At 45.5% G+C, this 22,788-nt stretch overlaps 1 protein-coding gene across 20 annotated transcripts in view; it reads left to right on the top strand.

Moving 5' to 3' along the window:
* The window catches only part of PTPRS (protein tyrosine phosphatase receptor type S), a 247,577-nt gene that overhangs the window by 54,382 nt on the left and 170,407 nt on the right, over positions 1-22,788 (top strand). The window lies entirely within an intron of this gene.

Raw genomic sequence — 22,788 nt, 5'->3', positions numbered from 1 at the left:
CATGGGGCTGTTCTCCATCCTCTGCTCCCCCCATTTCATCCCTTCGCCCCTGCTCTGTGTCCTCCTCTTCTGCCATCACCCGCTTCCCATCCTCTGCTCCCCCATTCCTCCCCCCCCCCCCCGCTCCAAGTTCTCTCCCCCCATTATCCTCTCCGCACCGCTTCCTTTCCTTCCCCGTCCCTTGACCCCTTTCCCCTCTCCACATTCTTTGCTGTCGCCTCATTCCCCCTCTCCTTTTAACTTCTTCTGGTGCTCAGCTCAGTAACTGCCCCTTTAGGAGCTAGCCCACATTGCTTTCCTGGTGCAGGATAAATAGAGACCCCCTTTCCCCTCTGTCCCCCCCCCAGATGTTCCCAAGAGTTGCTCCCCACCCCAGTCCACCAGGACCCCTAGGGCTGCTCCCCTGGCTCTGTGCTAGATTAGACCCAGAGCAGATTTTACTTGTTACTTTATTTTCTGGTGGCTGAGTTTAAACCATCAATCCAGAGTTTCCTTTTTAAGGGAATAATTCCCTTCTCCAGCTTGGGAACATCCAGAGCCAGTTACAGTTCAGAGAGCTTCCCCTGGGCTGCTTGTTAATCCGTCTCTTGCCTTCTTTAATTTTGTGGTTGATCCTGCCTGTCTGCATGTCTCTCTCTCTTTTAAACTGGAAACGAAGGGTTTTTTTTCACCCCCATTTATTTGCTGTGTGTTGATTGTGTTTCAGCAAAGATCCCCTTGTTCCCCCTCCCCCCATGTCTGTAAATACCCCTCGGTCTGTGTCTGGCATGTTGCATCTGGTATCAAAATATAAGGTTTAAAAATAAAGTTAAAGAATCCTCCTTGAGCCAGCTGCTCCCAGACTTTAGGGGAAAGGTGGATTTGTTTTGTGTGGGGTCAGACTGGGAACTGGCTTGCTGCTGTTTGTAGATTTCAGTGGCATCCAAATTATAACATCCAGGTTTCACTTTTTTTCCTCCCTTTTTGTCTTAGGGCTTTGGGGGATCGATAATGTTGTTTAATTGAAAGGGGGGAATTCTGTGCAATAAAGATTAATGGTGTAGGTTATCATTATTTTGAAATCATTAAAGGCACATTGATTCTCCCCCACCCCTACCCCCACCGCTTTTAAATCTGCCAAATCGTTTATTGGTGCGTTTATTTGCAAAACAAGGGACAAATAAATGACTACCTGTGTCAAGCTTCCCCAGTTCATGCAAAACTCCTCTCTTCCCTTTATAAAAGTGTACCAAGGACTGGCTTCTTCTATTTAAAGATCGACATTTTCCAAATCATCCTTTTTATTACTTATTTTTCCAATCTCTCCAGCTCCTCCATGAGATTTCCTCTTTTTTTTTTCCTGACAAAGGGCGGGCTAGATGAAGGCACGATACACAGTTAACACATGCATAACACTGGAACTTGATTGATACTGTCTCCTTTATGTATGGGGCTAATGTGCATATTTACAAGGTGTAATTTTTGTACAGTTTCTGTATCCTGCTGCAATAAAATGTAACTTTTTTTTGCTGCTTATCGAGCTGCTTGGATGCAAAATCTATTACACCCCTACTTCCATTGCAAAAATGTAGTCCTTTTTTTTGATCAAGAGGTAGAATAGACTAAAACTCTTCACTTTAGAAATGTGAAGTAGAATGGGAGCAGCTTTGTTGGAAACTTTCAGAGAGAAGTGGCCATTTTCCATCCCTTTCTGATTTATATCTTCTCTCTCTTCGCCCTCCCCCCACCTCAAAACCCCCTGGAGTTCCCACTCCAGCAAGGATTAATACCCTTCTGTTAGAGGGAACTTTTCACAGCAAAACTCCAACTGGAATTCTCAGCAGCTGGGCCGTTAGAGGAACACTTTAAATTAAATTTAAATTTATGTTGTTTGCTGTCTGAGAACTCTCCAGCAGTTAAAGAGGAAAATGTAAAGATTAAGCAGATCGTTACTATTTATGAAAAGCACTTTCAAACATTAACATTATGGTACTTTTTTTTAAAAAGAATTCTCTAGACTGTACTTTGCCAAGTAACGTCTGTGCTTACTTTCCATTCCTCTTCTGAAAATACCAGCTAGAAGCAGGCAAATCACAAATTCAGCTGCACTGAGATCACCACATGTGATAGAGAATAAAATCCCTAATAATATCATAGTAGCATGCTAAAAAAGAGACTTTCCCTAAATAGCCCACCACCTGCATTGTGTGATCTTCCTTCTTTTTAAACTGGTTTTGATGTACATCAGGCATGCTTTTGTCCACCCACTGACAATCAGTTATGCAGTCTGTGAAGGTGCTTGTCAGTTCCAGAATTTTACAAGGTGGATATTTATAACTGATGCTGTTTGGTTTGTTCCGGGGGGGGGATATCTTTGCTTAACTGCTGATTTTCTTGTTTAAAATGTGTCTTCATTATTGTTTTTTCTTTAGATTCATTTTAGTATAGGATACCTAGTATTTGTGCATTTAAAATAGACCTCACACGTGTTGGGTGTTAGTGCGTAGGTTTCTGTGGGAGGTAAATGGGGTTCTGTTTACCCTGCAGTGGTTCTGGTTAAATCCTTGCTGGATTGAACGGTGATGTATCAGAAACAGCGCAGGGGATCACCATTTTGAGGGTGTCTCGTCCCTTTCTCCTGTCTATTTCCCCCCCTCCAGGAATAAAATCGGTTCCACTCACAATTCTTTCACATTGACCATCCAGGAATGGCAAGGAACTTCACAGATATTAACAAACATATCTTTGTCAGGTAGGAAATGTGTCATTATCCCCATTTTACAGACAGACAGGCAAACTCGGGCACAGAACCGTGAAGTTACTTGCTTGAGCTCACACTGCCAGACAGAGTAGAAATGAATCAGGGAGTCCTGATTCCCAGCCCCTTGGTGTAACCACTAGACATCCTCCTTTCACAGCAGAGACGCAAGGCAATGATGGTTGTAGTAGTTAATAGGGTTGCCAACTTTCCAGTCGCACAAAACCGAACACCTTTCCCCGCCCCTTCCCTGAGGCCCTGCCCCTGCTCATGACATTCCTCCTCCCTTGGTGGCTCGCTCTCCCGCACTCTCACTTTCACTGGACTGGGGCAGGAGGTTGGGGTGAGGGCTCCAGGGTGGGGTTCAGGGTGTGGGAGGGGGCTCTGGGCTGGGGCAGGGAATTGGGGTGCAGGAGGGGGTGAGGGCTCCAGCTGGGGGTGTGGGCTCTGGGGTGGGGCTGGAAATGAGGGGATTGGGGTGCAGGAGGAGGCCCCAGGCGGGGGTTGGGGCCGGAGTGTGGGAGGGGTCTGCGGGTTAAAGCAGGGGATTGGGGTGCAGGAGGGGGTGAGGGGTTCAGGCTGTGGGGGGGAGCTCTATGCTGGGATAGGGGTTTGGGGTGCAGGGGAGTGAGGGTTCTGGGCTGGGGCCAGGGATGAGGAGTTTGGGTGCAGGAGGGTGCTCCAGGTTTTGCGGGGGAGGGGTTGGTGCCTGGTCAGCGGTGCAGCGGGAGGGCTAAGGCAGGCTGCCTGTCCTGCGCGTAGTCTGGAAGCAGCCAGCAGGTCTGGGTCCTAGGTGGAGGGGCCAGGAGGCTCCACGCACCGCTCTCGCCCATAGGCCCCACCCCAGCTCCCATTGGTCAGTTCCCAGCCAGTGGGAGTGTGGAGCTGGTGCGTGGGGAGGGGCGCAGCGCGTGGAGCCCTGTGGTCCCCCTGCCTAGGAGCCAGACCAACTGGCCGCTTTCGGGGTGCAGCGTGGTGCCAGGACAGGTAGGGACTAGCCTGCCTTAGCACTGCCATCTGGGCTTTTAACAGCCCGGTCGGTGGTGTTGACTGAAGGCTCCAGGGTCCCCTTTCGACTGGGGTTCTGATCAAAAACTGGACATTTGGTCACCCTAGTAGTTAAGCCTATTTACCCTCAAACCAGAGAAGATGGAATGGTGTATTTGGGGAAAGAAGTGCCTCATTTGGGTGTTCTAAAACTCAGAAGAGACACTTGGAGGGTTCAGAGTGGGGATGGGTTAAATACACTTGGAGTTGCCTGCTCATTTCCTGGAAAGGCGATAGTTGCATTATATACTTAAATCCCTCCTTATCACATGATATGTTATCCTGTTTCTTAACCTCAGTCCTGGAGAGTTCCAATCCTCTTCTCTTCCCAGTCTGTTCGGTAGAGGCCATCCCAGAATTCTGCCTATAGTTACCTTTTCTTCCTATGGGATGGCTATTTAGTCCTGGAGAAAAGTGCCAGAATAACAGCCTGAGAAATTGAGACCTATCTTAGGGTGAGATCGGAGCATCAGAAGTGTCCCTGCCCCAAAGGTAGTGTGCTGTATAATAGCAAAGAGTGTTGTTACGGATAAACCACAGATATGGACTCAGGAATAGGTTATGTTCCTGGTTCTGCCACTGGTTTGCTGGGTGATCTTGAGCAAGTCACTTACTCTTTCAGTGCCTCAGTCTCTCCATCTGTTAAATGGGTATGCTGATGCTGGCCTTCTTTGTAAAGTGCTTTGAGATCTCCTGGAAAGCAGTGTATGAGAGCTAGGTATTATAAAACAGCCAAGACGAAAGGTGGGCACAGATGGATAAAATGACTCACTGAAGCTTGCAGAACGTTGGTGGCAGGGTCAAGTATAAAATGCAGGTCTTCTGATTTCTAGTCTGTGCTTCTGGCGTCTTGCCTCAGTCTGTAGAGTGGGTGCAGGCCAGCAGTGCATCTTGTCCATGCTACCTTGCCATTCAAAGGACTCCCCTGTAGCATAAGAATAGAAAATTTGAGCTGCATAGCCAGTCAGGTGTCGGCACTTCTGCTGAGACTGCCAGAGAGGGTGCCAAGCGCAAGAGTGGGGGGGTTTTGTGGGTTTGACACCTGCCCATTAGGAGCTAGATTGAAGCCATCCGTGCATTTCACGTTGGTCTTTGTATAGCCATCACGTTGTAGCCGTTACTCACTTAGGATGGATTTTAACCAGTGACCCAGAGATGAAAGGCTCTGTCATTAATCATAGAATCATAGAATATCAGGGTTGGAAGGGACCTCAGGAGGTCATCTAGTCATTACCTGCTTCCCCTGAGCCATCCTGTACCCCTGTATCTGAAGAGATTTTTGTACACGCCAGGTACGTTTTATTTCTGCGCCGGGCTTTGCTGTTGGACTGAGCACAGAGATTGCACCAGGTCCTTTGACAGCAAGCGAGTGTAATCTTGTTACATTTGAATTTATTTCATTCTGCATTTGTGGGTATGAAAAATGAACTGGTAAAATTAGGGACTCTGGAGAATGTAAGACATTGTGTTTGTTCAAATGCTGACTGTAGGAAAACATCTGTCAAAAGCTCTCTTTGAAGGAGTAGCTGCCCTTCCAGAAGTATTTTGTAGGAGTAATAATAACTGTTTCAATATATGAAACCAGCTGAATCAAGAGGCACCGGGGAGATGTTACAGCAGTAACTGCAGCCTGGCTGATGTAGGTATGGAGATGTATCAAACAGAACCATGCAACGCCATTACTTTCACTGAGCCCATACATCCTGTGACATTTGCATGGTGACTCACTTCTTAGCTTGGTACAAGCTCACTTGCTGGGACACGTACAAACACTCATGGCAAGAAGGGTTTAAGGAATACTATTCGGAACTGACTTTTTCTTTACAAAGCACTTCAGGCATGCTTATGAGGGGCGCATGAGTTTCCTTGCCTGCTGATTGGTGTTCAGATTACTATGGTAATGGCAGCATTTAAAAACCAAGGACCGGATTCTGCAACCTTCACACACAGGAATAGCCCTTAGTCAGATAAGTCACACAAGTTAGGGTTTCAGGATCAGTGCCTGAGTCTGTAGGGTGACTTTCCTACTGTTTCTGATCTGTTAAATGTCTTTAACTGTCTGACCTGACAGATGGGCTGTTTGCGGCTCTGTAACTGTAGCCAAAGAATCAGAGCCAGCCCCTGTTTTGATCATTTTTCAGTAGTTCATTTGGGTTTAATGCCTCTCTTACAATTGATTCTCTCTTACAAACAGATTCTCTGATAATGGCGTCTGTGCCATTCTGATGGAACCATTAGTATAATAGCAAAGAGTATTGTTACGGAATCAGGATATGGAATTTATATAGAATCATTATGCTGACAGAAGTCGTACCATAAATAAAACGGTGCTGTAACACAAGCGCTAAACTCACATGTAATAGAGAAAACGACAGTACACGCTCCCCCCGAGCCTGGCCCTTTGAGATTTCATCCTCGAATGGTGAGAGAGGATTTTCACGTGTGGCCGCTGCCCCTGGGGAGTGGGAAGGCCGCTGCCAGTGCAGGGCTAATGAAGATCTGCTTTTTCCAGGGATCTGTTCCAGTATGGTTGTGATGCTGTTGGAAGTGGGAGGGGAAAGCGCTTTCCATGTGACGCATTGCCCATACAAATTAGGGAAACCGTCACTGGAGCCTTTTCAAAACCCAGCCTAGGAGATTGTTACAAATAATGAGTGGTATAAATGGGCTGTCGCTTTTCTCCCGCAGGGCATTCAGTTTTGCTCTTGAGCTGGCCGTGTAGCCCCGTAATGTTCCAGGACTAATTTGAGACGGGACTTCTGTACACATGCTCTTCTTGGGTTGTGGGCAAACAATATACATCTGCAAGGCTCCTGCCTTTGTGGTGTGAATGGGGGAGAAAGCTAGCAATTACATTTGTGGAATTCTCAGAACGGGGTTGGGTGGGAGGGGGGGAATAAACCACCCAGAAGTCTTGACGTTGCAGGCTGATAAACCTATCATGCCCTGATACAGCAAACGAGAGTGTAAAAGACTACCCCCTACCCCCCCACCTCAAAAACAAATTGAGTGAAGGGGAGAGGGGAAATAGATTATTTGGGGGAAATTATTACATGTTCGGGGGGGAGGGGGAATTTTCCTTTCGCTTCCCTCCCTACAAATAAATCCCTGGAGAAAGGCATGTGGCAGGCCAGTCTTCAGACTTTATTTTATTCTTTTAAATATAGATAATCCGGATGGCTAATCTGTAGCTTCGTTTGGCTAGCAAGACCCTCTTGGGGAGGGCACAGGAAGATTCTGGGAAGCAGTGCTTGCAACAGCAGTGTTTAAACAAAGTAACTGCTAACGCTGTTTCATGTGGACAGAACATAGAGGTCTTGGTTTTTGTTTTTTTTTAATTCCTTTTTAAATGATGACTCCTGCCTTCTGTCTGTCCCATCCTCCCCGTCCCTTGGGCTGGGATATTTTAGCAAAGAGTAAAACAGGGGACACTCTCTCAGATGTGGTTTTGGTTTTGTTGGCGTGTCCTCTGGTGAGAGACACAGCCCCTTTATGGCAAGACCATACATCTTGCTGAGATCGGCTGGGGCATTTTAGCTGCGGGGTTGGGAGCAGAGGGAAGGTTAGTTGATTGGACAGTAATTCCCTGACAGCCGGGTCCAGTGTGTGCTTTGAATTTCTCTTGCCAGAGGCCCCAGTTGGGATACGAAAGGTGGAGGGGTTAATTTTTTTTTTTATAGCTCATTCTCCCTTTGTCAGTGAACATCTGGTGGCTGGAGGGGGGAGGGTGGCCTTTGATTCTAGAGAATTTGATGGAGGGGGGCAGTTTGGGAGGTGGCTGGAGGGGGGAGTGATAGCAGTAAGTCAGGGCTTCTTGCAGGTATAAAGAATGCTGGGATTCAGGTCGCCTTGATATTAACTGTGAAGGAGAGGGAAGGGAGGAAGAAAAAGCGAAAACTTCCCAATAAGTGATTCCCCCCCCCCTTTAAAAAAATCACTTTTTTCACTCTGTGCATGGGGTGGGACTGACCATCAAAACAAATGTGTTGCCAATGTTCTCCTCTTCTGGCTGCCCCTCCCCACCGGTTCAGGCTTGGAACCAGCCCTTTGTAATCTCAGTTAGTTCTCCCCAGTTTTAGGACCACTTGTTCTTCGTTTGCTCCATGCAGCCACACGGGCTCCAGATTCAGTAACCTCCTCCCTTCCCCGAGATGAGCTCTAATTAAAACTTCATCCTCTTACTTAAATAAGAAAGAAGAAAGCCTCCAAATCTTCGGGCATCGGATCTGGGTAGTTTTGTGCTTCATCTTCTCTTCTGCCGACAGATGGACGGGGGATTCCAAACAGGGAAACAGCCTGGTTGCAAGCAGGAGGGGGTGAATGGATGCTAGGTTCCTACTGTCCCTAGTTCCTTTGGTAGAGGAGTGGGTGAGCAGATTTTTTTTTTTTTTGAGCCTTCCCCCAAGGGTAGATCTTTCGGTACCCTTTCTCCTCTGCCTCCTATTCAGTGATTTTGGGTTGGGGTGGGAGACTTGCACCAAGTCCCTGGCAATAAAAGTGGAATCTCTCATTTCATTGCTTTTAACCCCTTCCACTGGAAACTCCCCCCAACCCACCATTATGGTCTGTGTGCGCAAAAGGGAATGTTTATGTAGCAGTGGGAGCTCCTTCAAATGAGGCCTCTAGGAAGAGTCCTGGTGAAATCCAATATCCTGCCACCACTCTCAGTGGAAGGATCAGACCTTTGTATAAAAACTGCTTGTAAGATTTAATGTCTATTAGACCTGCCTTTTGGAAACTCTACCCTGGGGAGTTGAGCACTCTGGGGTACTGTTGGGGCTTTGATTCATGGGCTTTTTTGGGGAGGGGTTATAGATCATAGCCTGAAATCATACACCCCCAGAAAGCATTGATCATGTACTGAAAGGCATATGTTTACTTTATACAGTGAAACACACACAGCTGTACTCTGTACTCTTCCTCTCTACCTGCTGTGTGTGATAAAGAACCAAAAAATGGAGGTGGACAAATTATTCATGCTGGAAACTTAAAATGCCTTGGGAGTCTTTCCTATTCGTGTAAATAGCTCTTTTTGTAAGACCAGCTTCCATTATTGTTTCTGCTGGGGGAAAAAGTCCAATAATAACATGGGTAGGGGGCAGAATATGAAATTTGTGCAGGAAACTGGGACTAAAACGAATGATACTAGGCATGTTAAAGGTGGTTTTCACTAATTTTTAAAAAAGTGTGGCTTTAGTAGAGCTGATCAAAATTTTTAATTCAGAACTTAGAATGACCTTTTCTGAAACCGATCCACTTTCATGAGCAGCTTTTAGTTTATTTAATTTTTGTTTAGTTTTTCATTTTAAAACAAAATTTTTAAATTTGTGAGGTTTTGTTTGCTCGGTTTTGTTTGGGGGGGGGGAGTTTTCCCTCATTTCTGACGAATGAAACGGAATGATGTCGAGATTATTTTACTTTTTTCTTTTTTCCTTTTGCCTCTTTGACTTTTTAGACTTCCTCTATTTGAGATTTGCAAAGAATTATAGAATACGTGTTAGTTACAGAATAACAGAAGGAGAAACAAAAATCTGTAATTCCGCCATCCTATATATTTTTAAAAAGTTGGCAAATGTTAGGGTAGCAAAGGGAAAAGTTTAAAAGTGGGGTTAATTTATTAGAGCTCAGTGACAAAAAAGAGGATAAAACAAAAATTAAAAAATTAGATTTTTTTTTCAAAATTTGTTTGTTTTACAAGATTCAGAATGAAACAATGTAGAAAATTTGATTATTTTGCAAAATGTATTTGTTTTCATTTTTTAAACCAGCTCTGATTATCTTGTGTGTGGGAAAGGTGAAGTCCTGGAAACTGAGCAGAATCAGACGAGGCCAGACGCTGGTGGTAACAGCAGGATGGAGTACCCTGTGCTGCATTATTCGTATGCTTTAACCCTACACTGGAGGGTCCTCCATTGTTTGGGAGGGGAGTTCAGTCTCCAAAGCCCATCAGCCTTTGAGCTCAGCTACGACTGCCAATGATGGCTTGAGCTTTCCCCCCACCTCGTTAGGAATGGCTCTGAAAGCATCAATTCATTACATGTAGGCCACCAAACAGCTATCTCATGGGAATGACTTGTTGCCATGGAATGGATTTGAGCTGGTGTCTTGGGGCCTGAATGGTGCAAGGTGCCTGAGAACCAGAACTCCCTTGATAAGCATTAGCTCTTTGGAGTTAGAAAAAAACTTTCCTATGGACAGATCAATACAACAGGGTTTCTTGCCCCTTTTTGTGAAGCCTCTGCCTTGTGGAGAAAGGCTTCTGGACTTGATGGACCATTTGTCAGATCTGGCCTGGTATGTTCGATGGGTGTAGTACAAGGCTCTCCGTGAGGGAGGGCTCATATTGCATTGCCACTAGCCTATTTCTTTGTTTACAGAAAGAGGAGCGTGGCTCGATGAGCGTGCCCGTGCAATCCCTGAACCTGCACAGACCCATAGAGCCAAACTGCTTGTGTGGATTGAAATGCTTATTTCATAAGAGGTGCCTGAGCTATGTACCGATATGGATCGTATGGACTAGAAATCGGAACTTCTCAAACTCTGGGTCTGGACCCCGTTTTAATGGGGTCGCCAGGGATGGTGTTAGACTTGCTGTGGCCCAGGGCCGAAGCTTCAGCCCCACCACTTGGGGCTGAAGCCAAAGCCCGAGGGCTTCAGGCCCCCTGCCTGGAGCTAAAGCCCTTGGGTTTCGGCTTTGCCACACACCCCACCCCCTGCGCCGTACAAGTTGGTGGGCTTGAGCTTTGGTCCCCCCGTCTGGGGTGGTGGAGCTCAGACGGGCTCCGGCTTTGGTCCCCCCTCCTGGGGTCGTGTCATAATTTTTGTTGTCAGAAGGGGGTTGCGGTGTAGTGAAGTTTGAGAACAGCTGGAAATGGTGTGTAAACTCCACTGCCTAAAGGAGTAGCTCCAGGAGCTATTGACTCTGAGGGCATGCAGGGTGGATAAAAATCAATTATTTAAAAAAATTTAAAAAATCACTTTTTTTTTTTAATTTAAATTGGATTTTTGAGGAAAAAACCTGTCTAAAGATAGTTTTAATTAAGATACATTATAGCTCAAAGATATCTCATCATGGAATAGGGATTATAAATTCTAATTCTATAGTATGAGACAATACATGTATGTAACGTTTAAGAAAAGTTTTGTTAATGAGTTGCAGTAGTTCATGGATTAGGGACCCAATCTTTTTGGGTTCCAGGGGCTTCTGTATACATTATTTCATAGAAACATAGAATATCAGGGTTGGAAGGGACCTCAGGAGGTCATCTAGTCCAACCCACTGCTCAAAGCAGGACCAATCCCCAATTTTTGCCCCAGATCCCAAATGGCCCCCTCAAGGATTGAACTGACAACCCTGGGTTTAGCAGGCCAATGCTCAAACCACTGAGCTATCCTTCCCCCTTTCTATCTACCCAATGGTATTCAGTGCTTAGGCTAGAAGATAATCATCAGAGATGCTGAGTTTTGCAGTTCTCAAACTGGTTTTGTGTCTCCAGAGGTAACATGCTTGTTAACAGCAAAAATGTTTTAAATAAATAATATATAGAGGTGAGAAATAGTTAAATAAAACAATTTAAATGTCTGTCTGGTGGTGATCTCCTCCTAGTACAGTATGGCAAGAAAATCCTCCAAATATTCATGATTAACCCGTTGAATTGGAGATAGTTCACCTCCCAATGACTTCATAATATCTGCTTCAATTACCTTTGGTAAATGAAATAACCAAACAATCATTCATTTTCTGATATAGCTGTAAAACTAATCTGAAAAGTTTTCAAAATCACTGTTTAAAAATCTATAATAGTGTGTACCTTCTAAAAATGAAACCCACATCTATCTCTGAGTTGTGAAGAATATGTATTAAGGTTATAACAACCAGCAAGAATGCACTTTTATGTAGAAATCCATGATTAAATAGTCTTCCTGACTAGTGATTTAAATCATGGTTTAAATCAATTTGATTTAAATAAAATCCACCTTGAGGGCATGTCTACACTGCAGTTAAAACCCATGGTAGCCCTTGTCAGCTGATTCAGGCTCGCGGGTCTCGGCCTAGGGGCTGTTTAATTGGGGTGTAGATGCTCAGGCTGCAAGCTCTTGGATCCTCTCCCCTTGCAGGATCCTAGATCCCGGCCTCCGGCCTGAGCCCGAATGTCTACGCCGCAGTTAAACAGCCCCTTAGCCCGAGTCTCGTGAGCCCGAGTCAGCTGGTGCAGGGGTTTTCAATTGCAGCATAGGCCTCCCTGAGACACAATTCCCTCCCTGCGCCCCCTTGACTCTAGCATCATAGTAACTTGCAATTGGTGCAGACTTCAGCGGGAGTTAGGTGCCTAAGCACCTTTGAAGATCTGAGCCATTTTAGGTACTTTTTGAAAAGTTTACCCTTGATGTCATTGAATGTTGGACTTCTGAGTAATCTAGGGCAACATTTTCAAATGCACCCATGTGTCTAAACTAGAGTTGGTTGGGAATTTGTGATGGGGGGAGGGGGTGTGAGAAATTACTTTTTCCATGAAATGTTTCAATTTCAATGAATTAGCATCAGGTCCAATGAAAACCTTATTGGAAGGTTTCTCAGGTCGAGGCTGGAATTTCTGGTAGGGAAGTAGAGAGAGAGAGAGAAACCCACCCCAAAACAGGCAATGGCCCAGTTCCGGGCAGAGCAGGGACTTGAACCTCGGACTCCCGGGTGTGGAAAGAAAACAAATGTCACAACTTCACTTTTTTGCTAACTGAAATTCTTGTTTCCTGGTCAGCCCTAGTCTCTACCTCCTAAACTACTTTTGAAAGTCTCAGCCCATACGATTCTACTGAAGGGCACAAAACATGGATTCCGCTGCCTCCCGCTTTCTGAAAGTCCTCTGTTGTAGATGTGTATGGTTCTCATGGCAGCAGCCTTCTGAAATATGTATATCTTTTGTTTGTGTTTTGAAGAGCTCCATAGTGCTGCCTTGACATTCTAGATTCAAGTGTCTTTTAAACGTAGAGGTCATAGACAGGCTTGAAAAAAATCAAGCTAATCAAAGCAAAAGTCTCCTCGGAGTGTGTGGACCTCTCCATTTAACGTAGAAGAGGACGTGCTCTTCCCCCGAGAGTTCTTAAATCCACCTCTATGACTAATTTCACTGTTTTTTGATTAATGAGGACTATAGCAATTAAAACATGGCTGTCGTTTCTGCAGATGAATGGGAGATTGACTGCTGTCTCTCCCTGTTATGAAGTACCGTTCTGTAGCTGGCTGAATAAAATTCTCAGTTCCATATATTTCTGTAATGCACTAAAGTTTATGGAGCATTGAACAAACTTTTTTTTTTTTCGTGTGTGATAGTTTACAGTACCAGCAAACAGCAAGGTCAGAACCCAAGCGTCTGCACTATGGCGTCAGGTTATTTTCACTACACACCAAACACACCACACTGGTATCTTCAATTTATCTTGGGTGTATTTTTAATACGCAGCTGAACATCGCAAATGTGTACTTAAAAGTTAGAAGGCACGTGGTGAATGGCTGAATTTTTGAGAACGTATTTGGCGAGGTACTTGCACGTGTCTCTAGATTTAAGCATGTGAGTAATCTCATTGACTTCAGCGGGGGCTAGTAACTTGCTTAAGCGCTATACTGACCTGGGGTACAAATACAATCCCATCTGAAACCCTAGGTGCGTGCTTGTGTTGGCTAGTCTGTCTCATGGCTGCATTGCTGATTTTAGCATGCTAGCTTGAACAGAGCTAGTGTGGGTATGTCTACCCGAGCTGGCAATAACATCTCCAGCTGCAGTGCAGCCTTAGGGTGAGATCCTGGCTCTGTTGAAGTCAATGGGGGTTTTGCCCTGGACTTCTGTGCGGCCACCATTTTCCCTCAATGCTCAAATTGCGTGAGGGCCCCCCAGCTTTGGGGTTTGCTCTGGTCTTGGACTGAAACAGCCTGGATCTGATGAGCTTCAGGGAATGTTGCAAGGTCTCAACATAGTCTCCCCACAGCATTTGAAAATGGGCGGGGGAGTGATGGGGATTGTAAATTAGAGAACAAGGGAATTTGTGCTAGGTTGCCTTAATTTAAACATCCAAGTGTAGCAGTTTGTCAGGGGTGCCTAGACTGTGTGTCTATCTCTTGTATACAGTCAAAATAAATAGGTGCAGAAACTCAATAACACAGCCACGATAATGCGTCACAAAATATGCTTTATTCATTTATTTTAGGCTTTAATTTATTATGATGCTGTTTCAGGGTTAATGTACTTTTTGTATGTGCATGCATATATAGTGTGTGTGTAAATAGCATATGTTCTTAAAAAATGAAACCTTAGTTGAACTGAGTCCTCACTGTGACATACACGATCATATCTTGGCTGACAAGGGGAAGGGCGTATCTTTTGTGCAGATTATGAAGTGTACAGATTATTGAGGTTCAGCTATTATAAGGGATTTGGTCCGTGGTTCAGGATGTGAATTTCATCATGCTGCGTGCATTCACTCTGTTTGCTTCTGAAATTTCCTGTGGAGCAGGAGACAGCATAAAATGTCTTATTAATGTTGATGTGATCTGTCATCGGCGCTAACCAGTGATTTGGTATATGACCGTGGCATGTAAGCAAATTTGAAGCAGAAATAATCTGACTTTATATTAAAAACAAAAGCAATATGCAGCAATATAATACGAGGAAATTCCATTTTGAGGTTCTAACGGCAAACCTTTCTAGCTCCCTTCTCATGATTAATATAATTGCCAGATTACTTTGATGGTTTGATGGAATTATGGCCCTGTATTACACAATGGGTAATCAATCACAGTAGAGTGGGTTTACCCTTTTTGCTATAGCATGTGTATGAAACAGATACATTATAGCGTGAAACATTCTTTAATCCTGGTATTCTCATTCAGTGGTGTCTGTGATTTCGGGTTCTGATAGCTGCGTGAACCTGACCTCACCTTGTAGACTTTAGAATCTTGCAGGTTTTGGAAGTTGCTTAGTAACTTGCTGCTTCTATTGAGAACCCAGGAGCATTTGTGCTTAAATATGCAGTATGCATGTTTGTATAAATATCACAATAAAATCACAGCAGCCGTGAAATGAAAGCTGCCAACCCCAGAGCGCTTCATAAGCATTAGCTAAGGCTTGTGGATAGAATTTTTGCCTCACTAGTCAAGGTTAGAGTTTAAACATCTGATACTTGATAGTATGTTCCCAGCCTCATTTGGTGCACAAGTTATTCCATTTTTAGTCAATGGGTCTAAAATAATTCCTTGCTTAATTGCCAGATGCTTTGCTGTGACATTTTCTTACACTAGAGTTCAGTCTAAGAGGAGTTCTAATGGTTTCTGGATTTAAAAAAAAATATTCCTAGTGAATGGTGTCAATTATGAAAAACTGTATCTGGCTTATATATTTTTTAATAGGCTGAATTGGAATTTGGGGGAAACTATCTGATTTCTTATAGCAAAAGACAAGGATCAAGAGTATGTGTTTCCGTGGTCTCTTAGCGTTTTTTTTCTAACCCTCATTGTTTTCCTAATTACGCTGCAGGATTTTTGCACAATTTGTTTGAGGTTAAGCTTTGCTTATTCAAATGGCATCCTCAGTTTTCTGTCTCCTGTATGCACAGAAACCCTCCACTTTCTCTTATCTGTGTAGCAAAACCTTTCAAATCCGTATGAAGGGGGAATAAAGTGGGTTAGACTTTTGGCTTTCTGCCGAGGGTCTGTACCCTCTGCCTAAGCTGCAAGAATGGTACTCCCCACCCCCACCCCCCATCTCTTTATCATATTATTCTCTGGGTGGGGTTTAGTTTTGGTCTAATGGGATTCTTTCTCTGGCAGGCAGATGGGTCTCCTGGTTCCTTTCCCCTGGAGAATCCCCCCTGGTGCTGTAACGGGATCACAGCTGTTGAGTAAATGTTAAGATAATAGTGTTATTACGGAGTAATTATACAGCAAGTTATTGAATTAACGGTGATGAAGATGACCCATAATTCTGAATGGTAGGGTGTGGGAGGAAGAGGAGAGTTGGGAAGATGAAGAGAGTCTACAGCACCTAATAAATTTCCCCTTGTTGAGAGCCCCTCGCTGCTGGGAGTCAGATTGAAAATGAATGAAAGAGAAGCTCAAAGAGCTAATAAATAAACCATTTCTGAGAATGGAGGGGATAATTAGAAACCGTGGCCCCGTGGTTTTGTGTCTGCCCTGGGGTGGAATCTGTTCAGAGCTGTACCGTGGTGATAAAACAGGGAGACAATACAGAGATGATGTTGCGCTCTTGTTAACATTTGAGGGGAAAGATGCATTGCTCTTCCTTTTTTGTTGTTTTGTTTTTTCTTTTTAAAGTTTCATGTTGCAAAACTTTAACAGGCTGCACACTGGAGCCTCTGCCTTGATCAATAACCTTGGCGGAGCCTAAATTTTTATTTTTAAATCGTTGGGTTTTTGTTTCCTCTGGGGTTTCCTTTTGTTTAGTAAACCCAACAAAACTTTTCCCCATCTTGGGCTGGTATTTAACAACAAATGCAGCCTCCTTGATTCCTTCTAAGCCCTTGGCGTCGCCTTATTTCTCAGGGTAGCCTCTCCGTGTACAGCACAATTTCCCTTTAGTCGGTTTAGTTTTAGTTTTTCCCCGCTGCATCTGCCTGTCCATCCTTTTAGACAAGGACGGGCAGTGCCTGCAGGCAATTGATTAGATGAGCTCTGAGTCAGAGCTGACTTTTTGTGCATCTGCCCTTGGAGGAATCTACCATGTTGTTACGATGCCACCATCTTGGGTGGCATGCTGGGGATTGAACCAGGGACCTTCAGAGCTCAAACCGTGAGCTGCTGCAGGTTGAGCTAAAAGGGGAGGCACAGTCCAGTGGCTATGGTGTTAGTCTGAGACGCGAGAGACTCAGGCCAGGTCTACACTGTAGAATTAGGTTGACCGAACTCTGTGTGTGTCTATACTACCGCGTTGCTTCCGGCGATGTAAGTCCACTACACCGACCTAATAACGCCACCTCCACGAGAGAAGTAGCACTCAGGTCGATGTCGTTAAGGCGACGCAGTGTCTGTGTAGTCACCATGTTACTTACATCGCCTGTCAGCTCTGCACCGAGCTCCGAGCTGGACACCCCGCTGCCTGGTGCTGACAGCCCGGGCTGTAAGCCAGCCATTGCAAGTGCTCCTGGGGAGGATGCACACCACTGGCAGAAGGAGGGCAGCGTGGACATGAAAACCCGCAGTAATTACTACAGCGGCTGTACGTCGACTGTCATTGCATTGGTGGACAAGGCCTCAGGTTCAGTTCTGTGCTCCAGCACAAACTTCCTCTGTGATTTTGGGAAAATTACCTGGCCTCAGTTGTTCACCAGTAAAATGGGGATAATAGAACTGCCCTAGCTCATAGAGGTCTTGGGTGTTGAAGATTGCGAGGTGCTCAGATACTACAGTAATGGAGGGGAGAGAGAAGGAGGACTTGTGGCACCTTAGAGACTAGGTGCCACAAGTCCTCCTTTTCTTTTTGCGGATACAGACTAACACAGCTTCTACTCTGAAACCTGTCATTATGGAGGGGAGAGAGAGGCAGATAAGTATCACAGATATCTAGAGAGATAGTCAGGCTCGCAATAGACTTACAGTTTCGCTGGAGCGGATGTAGGAGGAGAATGCACAATGTACACTACCCAGTAGGTTACATTCTCTCAGCCTGGACATGGCTTCATTCTTTAGCCGGGGGCTTACTAGGAGGATTGTGCACAAGACATCATTACTCCCAACCCCCATGTAATGATGTTGCATCATCTTCCCTTCCGTGGTTGGCTTCTCTGATGTGAATCCCTTGTGTGGTATGGTCTGAGACGGGGGTCAGGACTTGGCACCCACCTTGCTCATCACAGGAAGGTAAGTGGCATTTTTTATTCTGTATCGTAGTAAGCTGTCTTTCTGAGCCTCCAGCCCCTGGCAGCGGCTAGGACACTTGCTGTTTGGCAGCCCACTGAGAAAATATTTTCCTTCTGCTGTTAATAATCACAGGACCTTTTAGGAGGGCAGGCATTGTCTGGTATGGAAAGCACAGGACAGGGAGTCAGGAGATCTGGGCTCTGTTCCTGGTTTAAGCCCAAGATTGCCCATGCTACTCAAAGCAAGTTACTTAAACTCTCCTTGTCTGTGTTCTGCCATCTGTAAAAAAGGGGATAATACTTTCTTCACAGGGGCTTACATTGTCCTTTCTGTGAAGCGCTTTGGAATCCTCCAATGGACGGGACTGAAGAAGTGCAGCTTTTAAAATAAATAACAAGAATGTTAACAATGAAGCTACCTTGGGGATTGTTGAATCATTATAAAAGCAGGGAAGCAACTCTGTTTGACACGGAGTTCCTAGACTGCCAGGTTTTTAATAAATAGGAATAATAATATGCCTATCACGGCTCCTTCCAAGGCTCTCAGATCACTTTACAAACCTTAACAAATTGAGCCTCTCAGTATCTCAGTTCAGTAGAACTTTTTCGTTGCCTCCATTCTGCAGCTGGGAAAACTGAAGCAAAGTGACTTGCTCGAGGTCAAATGGGGAGTGAGTGGTGGAGTTGGGATTAGAACTTGGGAGCCTGGACAGCTAGGTCGGTGTTTTAACTACTGGGCCATGCTGCTCCTTACCACTAAATTTGCCGGGGGGAGGAGGAGGTGCTGTTAAACTAGTATGAAAGCAAGAATAACGTCCTGATATTTTTTTCTAATTGATTCTCGCTCTGCCGATGTCCCACACTCCATTTTAGCCACAAGGCTGCGCCCAATAGCTGGCCTAGAATTTCCAGTTGCCAGTGTATTTACTGGTCAGTGTGCAGCCACGTGCCCATCGCGCTGTATCTGATTCAGTTACTGCTGAGCAAACCAGATTCCCTGCTTGGGCTACTGGATGCAAACCCACCCCCGTCCTCCTGGTGTGGAGAAAGTTAAATAAGAAAGTATTATTTACTCCTCATAACAAAAGAACTAGGGGTCACCAAATGAAGTTAATAGGCAACCGGTTAAAGCGAACAAAAGGAAGTATTTTTTCACAACACGCACAGTCAACCTGTGGAACTCCTCGCCAGAGGATGTTATGAAAGCTAAGACTACAACAGGGTTCAAAAAAGAACTAGATAAATTCATGGAGGATAGGTCCATCAATGGCTGTTAGCCAGGATGGGCAGGAATGGTGTCCCTAGCCTCTGTTTGCCAGGAGCTGGGAATGGGCGACGGGATGGATCTCTTGATGATGACCTGTTGTGTTCATTCCCTCTGAAGCATCTGGCATTGGCCACTGTCGGAAGACGGGACACTGGGCTAGATGGACCTTTGGTCTGACCCAGTCTGGCTGTTCTTACAACAGCCTGAACCAACAGGTGAGCCTTGCGCCAAGGCCCAAAGGTTAACGCATTCAGTTTCCGCCAGACCAGCAGAGGCAGCGCCTTCCATCCGCCTGTTGCCCATGTTCTGCATTTGGACATTTAACACCCTCCTCCCTCCATAAATTGCCAAGTGAGGCTGAGTCCCCATTTTGAAAGGAGCCGCTGAATTTTGAGGCTAGAGGGGGCTATGTCCAATTCTGCTGCAAAGCTGCCGTGCCTTAGGACTGGCGTGCCCTGCGGCTATGGCCTGTGTTGGTTTGTAGCTCGTGCCGCGGAAGAGACAAGTGGGGCGGTGCTTCGAGTACCGCTGGAAAGCAGTCACTTGTGGGGCTCCTCCGTGGACCTTGACAGCCTTGTGGGCTCATGAACCCTGCTGCATCCTGATGCTGCTTTCTGTGTCGGAATTTTGTGGCTCTCCCTTTCTGGGGGGGGTTGGGTGACTTCATTTGCCTTTTCCTGGCTGGCTGCCCCTCTTGTGCCTTCCCCGGTCCCTAGCTCTTGGTTAATGGTATTTGTAACCTTCTCAGCTGCTTTGGTGCCCACCTTCCTAGCTGTCCTCCACAGTCCCCAGCTGCAGTCAACCAGGTTGGTCCATTCCCTCTTTCTTGGTGCTTTCACTCATGGCATGTGGGCCTATTGCTCTGTAGAACAGACAGATGGATGAGGTAATACCTTGTATTGGACCAACTTCTGTGGTGAGAGACAAGCTTTTGCGTTACACAGAGCTCTTCTTCAGGTCTCACCCACCTTGTCTCTCTCATATCCTGGGACCAACACGACCACAACAAGCTGTGTAGAGCGGACATTTTATTACACCAGTTCTAAAGCCACCATTACTGGCTTTCCACCAAGCTGAGACCTCTTGTTTCCTCCCTTTTGCTTTGCAGGAAACGCTTGAATTTGTAGGATGGGATTCCCGAAGGGGCCGCAGGGGTTAACCACCCAAATCCCACTGAAAATGAATAGCTGGACTCCAGCTCCCTGAGGTTTCTCCGAAAAAATCTCAGCCCGAGTATAACTAGGTTTGGAAGGGTTAGATTTTTATTGGCAAATGTTGATTTCACCGTACTCAGACTCACAAACAAATATTCCCATTGATAATAATCAAAATGTACAGACAGGCAGAGTTAGAAAAATGCTGCTTGAGAACTTGTTAAAGTCCAAATATGGTGATTCAGATTTTGAATTGGGCTTGTTACAAATGGGCAAGCGACTGACTAGTAAAAACAGGTATGATTTGTTGATTGAGGCATTTGTCCATTTTGGCAGGTGATGTTGACAGTTTGCATTTTAACGGTTATAAAGTGCTAACTTTTTTGGAATCTGAGCATCTGCTGTCATCGGGTAATTGTTTGAGCACCACGCACATTAATTTTCCGCAACTGTGAACGTTTAAATCAATAAAAATAAAAAAATTGCATAGAAATTAACATTGATATTGGCCGTCAATTTTTTTTTTAAATCGAATTAAAAGCTTAAATATATAATATAATACTACTTCACCACCACCTTCCAGTTTACAGAACATAACTCCCTTCCTCAGGATGTTTCGAAGGCGGGAGGGAGGAGGCTATGTGGAAAAGGCCAGTTCCTATTCAGTCCTGCTCCTTTCTCTGTTTAAGGGACGCCTGGCTTGCTATCTGTCCCCAAAAGGTTCCCCCTCTCTCTCCTCCACTACCAACCCAGCCTTGCACAGATTCTACAGCTATGGAGGAAGGAAGGATGAGTCGGATTGATTTGTCAGGCAGACTTGATGTCTCCTTGTGATTCAGCCCTCATCGATTTCCACGAAGGCTCATTGGCCTCAGAGGAATAGCTTAGCCTAGCCTTCCCTACATAGCTCAGGTCTGAGTACACGCTGAGTTGGGTTAGTTCTGAAGGTTGGTCAGTTGGGCCAGTGAAGGTTTTGGGCCTGGTCCCAGCTGAGGGAGCCCAGTGAGGTAGAATATTCTGGGTGCCCGACCTGCCCTCTCCGGCCTTTGGTGGGGCGGTGAGTTCTGGTGGGCCGTGGAGTGTGTGGTGCTGGTACAGAAGAGGTCTAGACAGGGCACTCTCCCAACTTGCTTGATCTGATTCCCCTTTAGCCCCATTTTTTCTCCCTGATGCTGAGAGGGCTCCCTGGATAGTCAGACTCTGGAGAAGCCAAGCAGTGCACTGTGGGTCTCCATCCTTCTGCCGAGTGTTAATCAGCTGGCCCATCCCTGGGACAGGGAGGTCGAGGATCAGCTGACGCTGGGTCAGAGGACAGATCTGCCAGCACTAATTGGAACTCTCTGGGGATTAACCTTGCTATGTGCTCTAGCGTCTTCTCTCTTGGATGCTTCCCCCACCCCCTTCCCTCCAAATGGGGAAATAATAATAATCCAGATGGCAGCCAAAAACCCCAAAGGAAAATGTCCCTCCAATGAGCTGGAGGAGGAAAGGGCCAGAGAGCATCCTTTTACTTTATGCAGTCTCTGCTAAATATTGCATGATGGTTGGCAGGATCTCATCTGGGAGGAGAGGTCAAGATCACCTGGTGTTTACTCTGGCTAATAAATTTATTTGCCATGGTAGGTGTTTAAACTGCAGGGAATTGTCCTTGTAAAACAGGGCTGTTTTTATGCATATTTCTGTCCTAATAACATGCAATAGCTGGTCATCATTAACTAGTAACTGTCTCAGACCAGGCCAGGGCACTTTGGGGATAACACAGATCTTCACAGTTGTTGTCCAACATAATACATTTGCCACATTTGACTTTTCAGCCCTGTGTAATTAGCTAGTTGCACCATTCTCAAGGTGCAGTACTGGTGTAAATCAGAACGGGGCAAGCCCTGCTTTGCGCCATCCCAGTGCATTTACACTGGGGTTTGCACCATTCTCAAGGTGCAGTTGCACACATGCTGACTTTATTACGTAGACAGGCCGTGGGATGCCACTGGTTGAGTGAAGCTAGAGGTGGAATTTAGCAGTATGGGGTAAAAACAAAAGGAGGACTTGTGGCACCTTAGAGACTAACAAATTTATTTGAGCATGAGCTTTCGTGAGCTACAGCTAACAGACTAACACGGATACAGACTAACATGGCTGCTACTCTGAAACCAGTATGGGCTAGTGCATCGGTAACACTTCCACTTCTGGTAGCATATGGCTGTAAATGGAGATGGGAACCCATTTGAGTCTAGTTGGATGTGCTGGCTGGTTCAGGCTTGATCCAAAAGTCCATTGAGGTCAGTGGAAAGATTCCAAATAATGTCGGTAGGTTTTGAATCTGGCCCTAAGTGCACCTAGGATTTAGGTGCAGGCCAAGAGCTCCTTTGACATAGTGAGCATTTGAAATTTCATTGGGACCCTTGATTGCTTTGGGATTCCAGACAATACCATTATTTCCCCCTTAGTGGCTCCCATCTCCTCCTCCTTCCCAGATGGGAGCCATGTGGTGGTTGCCATGAATCTCTTTACAGTTCTGTCTTTTGCCTCATTAACACTGCCGCAATGTTTATGATGTTGCTTTTACTCAGCACAGAGAAGGCGATAAACACTGGAACTAATGTTATTTACTTGCAAAAGGCCACTTGTAACGATCTGGCTGGTTGGCATGTCCACCCATTTCCGCCGGGTCTCTTTCCATTGCTGTTCGCTTCTCTCGCCTGTGGCTCTTCCTTTCAGTT

This window comes from Caretta caretta, chromosome 25 (assembly GCF_965140235.1).
Source record: "Caretta caretta isolate rCarCar2 chromosome 25, rCarCar1.hap1, whole genome shotgun sequence".
NCBI classification, from domain to species: domain Eukaryota; kingdom Metazoa; phylum Chordata; order Testudines; family Cheloniidae; genus Caretta; species Caretta caretta.
This window is presented reverse-complemented; position numbering and strand designations above follow the sequence as displayed.